General features: G+C 48.3%; 1 protein-coding gene across 1 annotated transcript in view; it reads right to left on the bottom strand.

Annotated features, from left to right (window-relative positions):
* ARMH3 (armadillo like helical domain containing 3) overlaps window positions 1–8,961 on the bottom strand; it is a 176,307-nt gene extending 167,346 nt beyond the window's left edge. Inside the window, exon 1 of the mRNA XM_026651067.1 lies at window positions 8,913–8,961. The gene's annotated coding sequence lies outside the window, so the exon portion shown is untranslated. The remainder of the gene's footprint in view (window positions 1–8,912) is intronic.
* Between the last annotated feature and the right edge of the window lie 208 nt (window positions 8,962–9,169).

Here is a 9,169-nt window from a genome sequence, read left to right as displayed (position 1 = left end):
AAAAAAAAAAAAAAAAAAAAAAAAAAAAAAAAAAAAAACCGAACAGCTAGCCAAAGACTCAAAAACAAACAACCAGTGGGGCCACTAGACGATCGAGATGCTAAAGGTGCTCTCAAGGATGATAAAGCCATTGCGGAGAAACTAAATGAATTGTTTGCATCGGTCTTCACGGCTGAGGATGTGAGGGAGATTCTCCATACTGAGCCATTCTTTTCAGATGACAAATCTGAGGAACTGTCCCAGACTGAGGTATCATTAGAGGAGGTTTTGGAACAAATTGATAAACTAAACAGTAATAAGTCACCAGAACCAGATGGTATCACCCAAGAGTTCTGAAGGAACTCAAATGTGAAATTGCAGAACTACTAACTGTGGTATGTAACCTATCATTTAAATCAGCTTCTGTACCAGATGACTGGTGAATAGCTAATGTGACACCAGTTTTTTAAAAAGGTTCCAGAGGTGATCCCAGCAGTACCGGGCAAATTGATTGAAACTATAGTAAAGAACAAAATTGTCAGACACATAAATGAACAGGATTTGTTGGAGAAGAGTCAACATGTTTTTTGTAAAGGGAAATCATGCCTCACCAATCTACTAGAATTCTTTGAGGGGGGTCAACAAGCATGTGGACAAGGAGGATCCAGTGGATATAGTGTATTTAGATTTTCAGAAAGCCTTTGACAAGGTCCCTTACCAAAAGGCTCTTAAACAAAATAAGGAGTCATGGGATAACAGGGAAGGTTCTCTGGTGGATCAGTAACTGGTTAAAATATAGGAAACAAAGGGGAGGAATAAATGGTCAGTTTTCAGAATGGAGAGAGGTAAATAGTGTTGTCCCCCAGGGTCTGTACCGGGACCAGTCCTATTTAACATATTCATAAATGATCTGGAAAAAGGAGTAAACAGTGGGGTGGCAAAATTTGCAGATGATACAAAACTACTCAAGATAGTTGTCCAAAGCAGACTGCGAAGAGCTATAAAGGGATCTCACAAAACTCTGTGACTGGGCAACAAAATGGCAGATGAAATTCAATGTTGATAAATGCAAAGTAATGCATATTGGAAAACATAATCCCAACTATACATATAAAATGATGGGATCTAAATTAGCTGTTACCACTCAAGAGAGAGATCTTGGAGTCATTGTGGATAGTTCTCTGAAAACATCCACTCAATGTGTAGCAGCAGTCAAAAAAGTGAACAGAATGTTGGGAATCATCAAGAAAGGGATAGATCATAAAACAGAAAATATCATAAAGCCTCTATATAAATCCATGGTATGTCCACATCTTGAATACTGCGTGCAGATGTGGTTGCCACATCTCAAAAAAGATATATTGGAATTGGAAAAGGTTCAGAAAAGGGCAACAAAAATGATTAGGGGTATGGAATGGCTACCGTATGAGGAGAGATTAAAAAGACGGGGGCTTTTCAGCTTGGAAAAGAGACGACTAAGGAGGGATATGATTGAGGTCTATAAAATCATGACTGGTGTGGAGAAAGTAAATAGGGAGGTGTTATTTACTCCTTCTCATAACACAAGAACTAGAGGTCACCAAATGAAAATAATAGGCAGCAGGTTTAAAACAAAACACAAGAAAGTATTTTTTCACACAATACACAGTCAACCTGTGGAACTCTTTGCCAGAGGATGTTGTGAAGGCCAAGGCTATAACAGGGTTCAAAATAGAAGGATATGGCTATTAGCCAGGATGGGCAGGGATGGTGTCCCTAGCCTCTGTTTGCCAGAAGCTGGGAATGGGCGACAGGGAATGGATTACTTGATGATTCCCTGTTCTGTTCATTCCCTCTGGGGCATCTGGCACTGGCCACTGTCGGAATACAGGATACTGGGCTAGATGGACCTTTGGTCTAACCCGATGTGGCCGTTCTTATGAACCGATCCCAGTTGATGTAATATGGGGGAGAAGAAGGTGGCAGCAGCAGATAGGCACATCTCCATTTGCAGATGGGGAAACTGAGGCATAGGGTGTGTGACATGAGTTTCCCAAGGAGACACAGCTAAGTCAGTAGAGCCTAAATTATAACTGAAGATTTCCTGGCTCACAGGCCTGTGCTCAATCCGCAAGACCAAGTTTAACAATATTCAGCAGGAGCTCTCCCTACCTACCACTGCTTAATTGTCAACGTTCTTCTCCTCCTCTCAGTTCTGATACCAATATGGAGAGGAACACTGAGTGCTAGCCTGGGACTTGGCAGACCCGAGTTCATTTCTCTGCTCTGCCACAGCTTTCCTGAGTGACCTTGGGCTCTTAGGCCTCAAAGCACAAAAGTACTTATACGCTTAAATCCCAGCTTTCGACTCCTCTGCGATCCACAGAACTCGCTCTGACCCCTGTAGGCACCTAAACGCCTTCGTTTCTGCAATAAAAGTTCCCTAGGCAGCCACATTTCTGCCTCTGCATGCACACTGCTGCCTCCATCATGGCATCAGCACACCCACCTCAGCCCCAGAGTGATTCACAAACCAGGGGAAGATAGGGGTTCGGCTGCCTAAGTCATATGCAGGGGCCCGATCCAGTAGCGGTGATCACAGCCCTGTGGTTAGAGGCAGATCCCTGTTCAAATCCCTTCTACCCCTCAGGCAGAGGGGGAACTGAACCTGGGTCTCCCACATCCCTGAAAAGTGCCCTAATCACTAAGCTAAAAGTTATGAGGGAGGTCATCATCATCATCCTTCGCCCTCTTCCCTCCCCTTCAGCCCAGTGGCTCCCAAACTTTATTGGGTCACGTACGACCTTGTTAAAAATGCTCAGACGAATGGATGGAACACGCCCACACACCACCAGTGTGACACACAACACAGTTTGGGAACCCCTGCGAGTCTAACCCCTTAACCTGCCCCTCGGACTTCCTCGCCTTCCTAGCCCCTCGTCATCTGCCATTCTCTCTCCTCAAGCTCCTTTTCATCCTCTTTCCAATGTACCGTTGTCTCATTTATCCTTAAAAAAAAAAATAGCCTTCTCTGGATACCACCTGACTTTTCAACAACTCCCCACTACCCAAACTTTCTCTAATCCAGCTTCCATCCACTCTGCCACAACTGCCCTCAAAGTCACTGATCCCTTCTGTAAGTCCAGGGGCCTCCTTCTCTTCAGGTGAGCTCACCTGTTCCCATGACCTCCGATACCAGCTTATGACAGTAAATCAAACCCATCTCTCCCTCGCTCCATCACCGGTCTTCACAACATCTCCTTTCCTGTCACTCATCAAGCTCAGCTCCCCTTGGCTTCCCTCCAATCCTTCCCTTCCTTCCCCACCCTGTGGACAGTGACCTCAGCTCACTCAAGCCTGCAACCTTGGGATCATCTTTGACTCCTCTTTAATCTTCCCTGCTCACATCCAAATTCTCGTCAAATCCTGACACTTCTGCCTCTATAGCATCTCCAGCATGTGCCACGTCCTCTCTATCCCCACAAGCATAACTCTTGTCATTGTAACCTTTACCCACACCCCTTCCTTCCTGGCCTGTCATCTCTCCCCTCAATGATCCATTCAGGGTGCTGCCACTAAAACCCTCTCCCCTCTAACCACGCCAATCGCATCTCCTCAGACCTGGCGCCAGTGGAGGGATTCTGCTCTTCTTCCACATCCAGTTCAAAATCTGCACCTCACATCCTGGGCTCTATACAGTGCCGTGCCATGGCCACCTGCCTCTCTGCCTCGGTTTCCCACCACAAGCCCTTTGTGCTCTATACTCTGCCAGCTCCAACTTTACTGAATCCTGCCATCTTCTCTGGCTCACATCCCTGCATCTTTTTAAAGCCTGCTTCCTATGCTTGGACTAGCAGGCCAGTCAGACGGTAGGCTCTTGTCAGCTTCACTTTTTACTATGGAAATTGAGAAAACCTTTTCCGGAGGGCTGCCAAAGCACAATGCCTGGGTGCTCGGCCTCCCCGCCAGCATCAGGAGCTGAACAGCCCCCGTTCTCTGCCTCCCCCCAAAAGTCCGGGAAGCTGGAGAGAGACAGGACTTGCCATTCCAGACTCCCTGCCGCTGAGCCAGGAGCCTAGGACGAGCTCCCAGGGTCTGCAGCTCAGGGCACTTCCCAAAGACACAGACCTTGGGAGCCCCCACAACTGCTAGGTGGAATTGACATTTCTGTCAGCTTCCTGGCTGCTCTTAGCAGCTCTGAAACTGACAAGAACATCGATTTCATTCAGCAGCTCTCCAGCCAGGGGAGCAGACTTCCTTTCCTGAACACCTCAGTGTTTCTGAAATGAAGGGGGGGGGGGGGAATTCCAGTTCATGGGAAATTTCACTACAGTTTGGATTCACTCTCATTCACAACAAAACCAACTTTGGAAAATGTTACATTTCCTGCAAATCAGAAATCCTTCATTTTGGCTAACTTCACTTATAACCTTTATTTGTACTTTGTCTATTGGAATGAAAACTGCTCAGAACAGGATCTTGTCTTCCTACACATCTGTAAAATGCCCACCACACCAATAGCGCAATGCCAACAATAAAAATAAAAAGAGAACCCCTCAAAGTTTGGGCTTATATGGCAGCCGAGACTGTACTTCCAGCAGGAGTTGCCCAAATGCTCCCATGCCATATTCTACACAAAAAGCAAATCACCTTTATAGTTTGACTCGTTGACAAGAAAACGTCTGAGCTGGTATCTCACATATAGCCCTTGTCTACACTAGAAAATTTCCTATCCATTTTTCATCAGCAGTATAGCTGCAGCAGCATAAACTCTAGTGTAGACTGGATGCTCGTCAATATATCATCTAACGCCCTCAGAGCTGTGGTAAAATGCCTCTGTCTGGCCTAACCTGGAGTTCACACCATTGCTGAAGAACAAATGAGGTGGTGTAGATGCGGCTTTACTTCCTCCCGTCACACCCCACTATAGGAAGCAAAGAAAGAAAGAAAAATTTAAAGAAAAATATTCATACTAGACCCACAAATTCAAGCCATTTCTTCCTGCACAACCGCTGTAAGATCCAGCCTTTCCTCTGTGTTTGAACAGATAAAATGCTCAGTCAGGCCCTCATCATCCCGCACATCAACCACTGCAGCCACCTCCTCCTCCTCTCTGGACTTGACAAATGTCACCCAGGCCCACTTACACGTGTTCAAAATGCTGCTGCAAAGATCATTTTCCTGCCTCCACACCACAGCCACATTGTCCCACTCTTCGCATCCCTTCACTGGCTCCCCCTTCTCCAGTGCATCAAGCACAAAGTAGTGGTCTGTCCTTTTCAGGATCCATGCAGGCTATCCCAGCCCAACCTATTACCTCTCGCAGGCTATCAAGAAGACAACTCCCACCCCCGATCGGGCAATGAAGTCAGTCTTGATTGTCCATTTGTCAAATTTCCCATGAGTACCTTTTGCTCTCTCTCCCATACTGCCCCTTCTGTATGGAAGGAGCGTGCATAAACATCTATAAAACCATTTCTTTGTCCTCTTTCAAATCCCTCCTTAAAACTGTCCTCTGCCATGATGCCTACAACACCCTAAACAGCTGGTGTGCTGTGACTACTGCCTATCAGGCTGATCTTAATCTTCTTACTTTGTGCTCCTGCCCTCCCCCCTTTGTTTGTTGTATTCACACCATTGTCTCTTGCCTTAGATTGTAAAGACCTTGGGAAACGGACCAGCTTTGTGTTATATTTGTACAACATCTAGCATAGTGGGGCCCCTGATCCCTGACTGAGGCACTATGGCAATACAGCCAACACACTATTCACAATAGTGATCTTGTGATTAATCCAAGAAAGGCGCAACCAGTAATTAGAGGGAAACAGACGATATACTCAAGTATCGGGGGTATATACTGAAGCAAATACTCACAAGCAACTACACACCACACAACAGAAACACAAACCCAGGAACGAACCTCTGCAACAAACCCCATTGCCAACTCTGTCCGCATATCTATTCAAGGGACATCATCATAGGACCTGACCACATCAGCCACACCATCAGGGGCTCATTCACGTGCACATCTACCAATGTGATACATGCCATCATGTGCCAGCAATGCCCCTTTGCCATGTACATTGGCCAAACTGGAGAGTCTCTACGCAAAAGCATAAATGGACACAAATCAGACATCAAGAATTGTAACATTTAAAAACCAGTAGGAGAGCACTTCAATCTCCCTGTACACTCAATAACAGACTTAAAAGTCGCCATTCTTCAACAAAAAAAAAATCAAAACCAGACTTCAACAAGAAACTGCAGAACTGGAATTAATTTGCAAACTTGACACTATCAAATTAGGCCTGAATAAAGACTGGGAGTGGCTGGGTCATTACAAAAAATAATTTTCCCTCTGTTGATACTCACACCTTCTTGTCAACTGCTGAGAATGGGCCACATCCACTTTGATTGAATTGGCCTCATTAGCACTGACTACTTGGTAAGGCAACTCCCATCTTTTCATGTGCTGTATATTTATACCTGCTTACTGTATTTTCCACTCCAAGCATCTGATGAAGTGGGTTATATCCCACGAAAGCTTATGCCCAAATAAATTTGTTAGTCTCTAAGGTGCCACAAGGACTCCTCGTTGTTTTTACTGATACAGACTACCACGGCTACCCCTCTGAAGACTACATACTGTAAAACTAATATTTTATGCTAATCAAGTTTTAAGGAACCAGCCAGGGCCACATTAGAAGAAGCCACTGAGACACTCTGGCACAGCCCCCTCTGCCAGCAACACCAGAACACGTCTGTGACAGGTCACTTTTTTGTAAATACGGTATTACAAATACTAGTGAACTACAGTGCTCATATTAAAACATTTCTGTCCACAGGACATTTGCTATACAATACTTCATAGCAAAAAGCAATTGTTTTACAAGCTCCATGTAACTTGGGGGGGAATCTATCTATCATATTTTAAGTTTCTGTCCATACACCTATCAGATGAATGACAGGTATAAGAACGGCCATACTGGATCAGACCAAAGGTCCATCTAGCCCAATATCCTGTCTTCCAACAGTGGCCAATGCCAGGTACCCTAGAGGGAATGAACAGAAAAGGGAATTATTAAGTGATCCATTCCTTGTCGCCCATTCCCAGCTTCTGGCAAAGAGGCTAGGGACACCGTTCCCGCCCATCCTAATAGCCATTGATGGACCTGTCCTCCAGGAACTTATCCAGTTCTTTTTTGAATCCTGTTATAGTCTTGGCCTTCACAACATCCTCTTGCTGAGGCCACCCTCAACATGCTATAAAAACGCCAGGGCCCAGTGGGAGGGGCAGGGAGCAAGGGACTCCGGGCCGGGGAGGGGAGGAGGGGCTTGGGCATAGGCACAGTTTTACTTATATTTGCGGGGGGGGGGGAGGGGGGGGGGGAGGGGACAAGGGCTGGCGGGGCTCGAGCTACACCACTATTTACCTTTCTCTATTCTGAAAACTGAGCATTTATTCCTACCCTTTGTTTCCTATCTTTTAACCAGTTACCAATCCATGAGAGGCCTGTCCCTCTTATCCCATGACAGCTTACTTGGCTTAAGAACCTTTGGTGGGGACCTTGATTTTCAGAAAGCCTTTGACAAAGTACACTATATCCACTGGATCACCCTTGTCCACATGGTTGTTGACCCCCTCAAAGAATTCTAGTAGATTGGTGAGGCATGATTTCCCGGGGGGGATAGCTCAGTGGTTTGAGCATTGGCCTGCTAAACCCAGGGTTGTGAGTTCAATGCTTGAGGGGGCCACTTGGGGATCTGGGGCAAAATCAGTACTTGGTCCTGCTAGTGAAGGCAGGGGGCTGGACTCGATGACCTTTCAAGGTCCCTTCCAGCTCTAGGAGATGGGATATCTCCATAAATTAAAATTTACAAAAACCATGTTGACTCGTCCCCAACAAATTATGTTCATTTATGCGTCTGACAGTTTTGTTCTTTACTATAGTTTCAGCCAGTTTGCCCGGCACTGAAGTCAGGCTTACCGGCCTGTAATTGCCAGGATCGCCTCTGGAGTCCTTTTTAAAAATTGACGTCACATTAGCTATCCTGCAGTCATCTGGTACATAAGCTGATTTAAATGATAGGTTACAGACTACAGTTAGTAGTCCGGCTATTTCACATCTAAGTTCCTTCAGAACTCTTGGGTGATACCATCTGGTCCTGGTGACTTATTACTGTTTAGTTTATCAATTTGTTCCAAACCTCCTCTAATGACACCTCAAACTGGACAGTTCCTCAGATTTGTGACCTATCATCCCCAAATAACGTCTGCCACTGGCAGTGGTGCACCCACAAGAATCCAACTGGGGTGAACCCTGGCCTCCGGCAGCAACCCCAAGGGGACGGTACACCCCTAGGACCCAAAGGGGGTGCACCCTCACACTCATGCAGTCCCAGGGGAGAACACACCCGCGGGGACCCTACTGTGATGAAGCTCCCGGGAATGGAGCTCTGCGTCCTGGCATGTCGGGTGGCACAGGGTAACCGCAGCAGTAAGGGCGGGTCGCTCCGGCTCAGGCCGTGCTGGGCAACCACAGCCAGTGAGGGGCACGGACCCCGAGGGAGGAGAGTTGGATCCAGGAGCCTCTCCCCCACTGTGCATGACAGAGCCCCCAAACCCCACCGGACAGAGCCCCCAGACCTCCACCCCCCAGCCAACCACCCCCACCGGGCGGGGCCCCCAGCCAACCACCCCCACCGGGCGGGGCCCCCAGCCCCCCCAGCCAACCACCCCCACCAGGCAGAGCCCCCAGCCCCACCGGGCAGAGCCCCCAGACCCCGCCCCGCCCCCACCGTACAGACACTGCCCCCCCCGAGCTGCAGGGCCCCTGGCTCAGGGGCGGCCCTGGGGGGCGGGGCGGGACCCCCACGGCACCATGGCGACGGGGGTCCAGCGGGCGGGGGCGGGGCCGAGGGGCCAAGGAGACGCCGGGGCCCCCTGCACCTACCGTAGGGCGAGCGGCTCACAGCCCGCAACGCGCAGGCGCCACTGGCCTCTCCGCCCCACTGCGCGTGCGCTCTGCGGGAGCCCTTCAGTCCCGCCTCCTCCCGCGTGCCGCCGGGTCCTAGCACTCGTCTATTTTCGAGGGGGCGGAGGTTGCCTTCCCCGGACCATTGCAGCAGCAACACCGCGGGGGCAGTCCTATTTACCCCAGGGCAGCCCAGGAGTCCTGGCTCCCCTCCCAGCCCCCTGCTCTAACCACTG

Source organism: Terrapene carolina, unplaced genomic scaffold (assembly GCF_002925995.2).
Source record: "Terrapene carolina triunguis isolate 2854851 unplaced genomic scaffold, T_m_triunguis-2.0 Scaffold95, whole genome shotgun sequence".
Lineage (NCBI taxonomy): Eukaryota > Metazoa > Chordata > Testudines > Emydidae > Terrapene > Terrapene triunguis.
The sequence above is the reverse complement of the archived record's forward strand: the minus strand, read 5'-3'. Positions and strand labels throughout refer to the sequence as shown.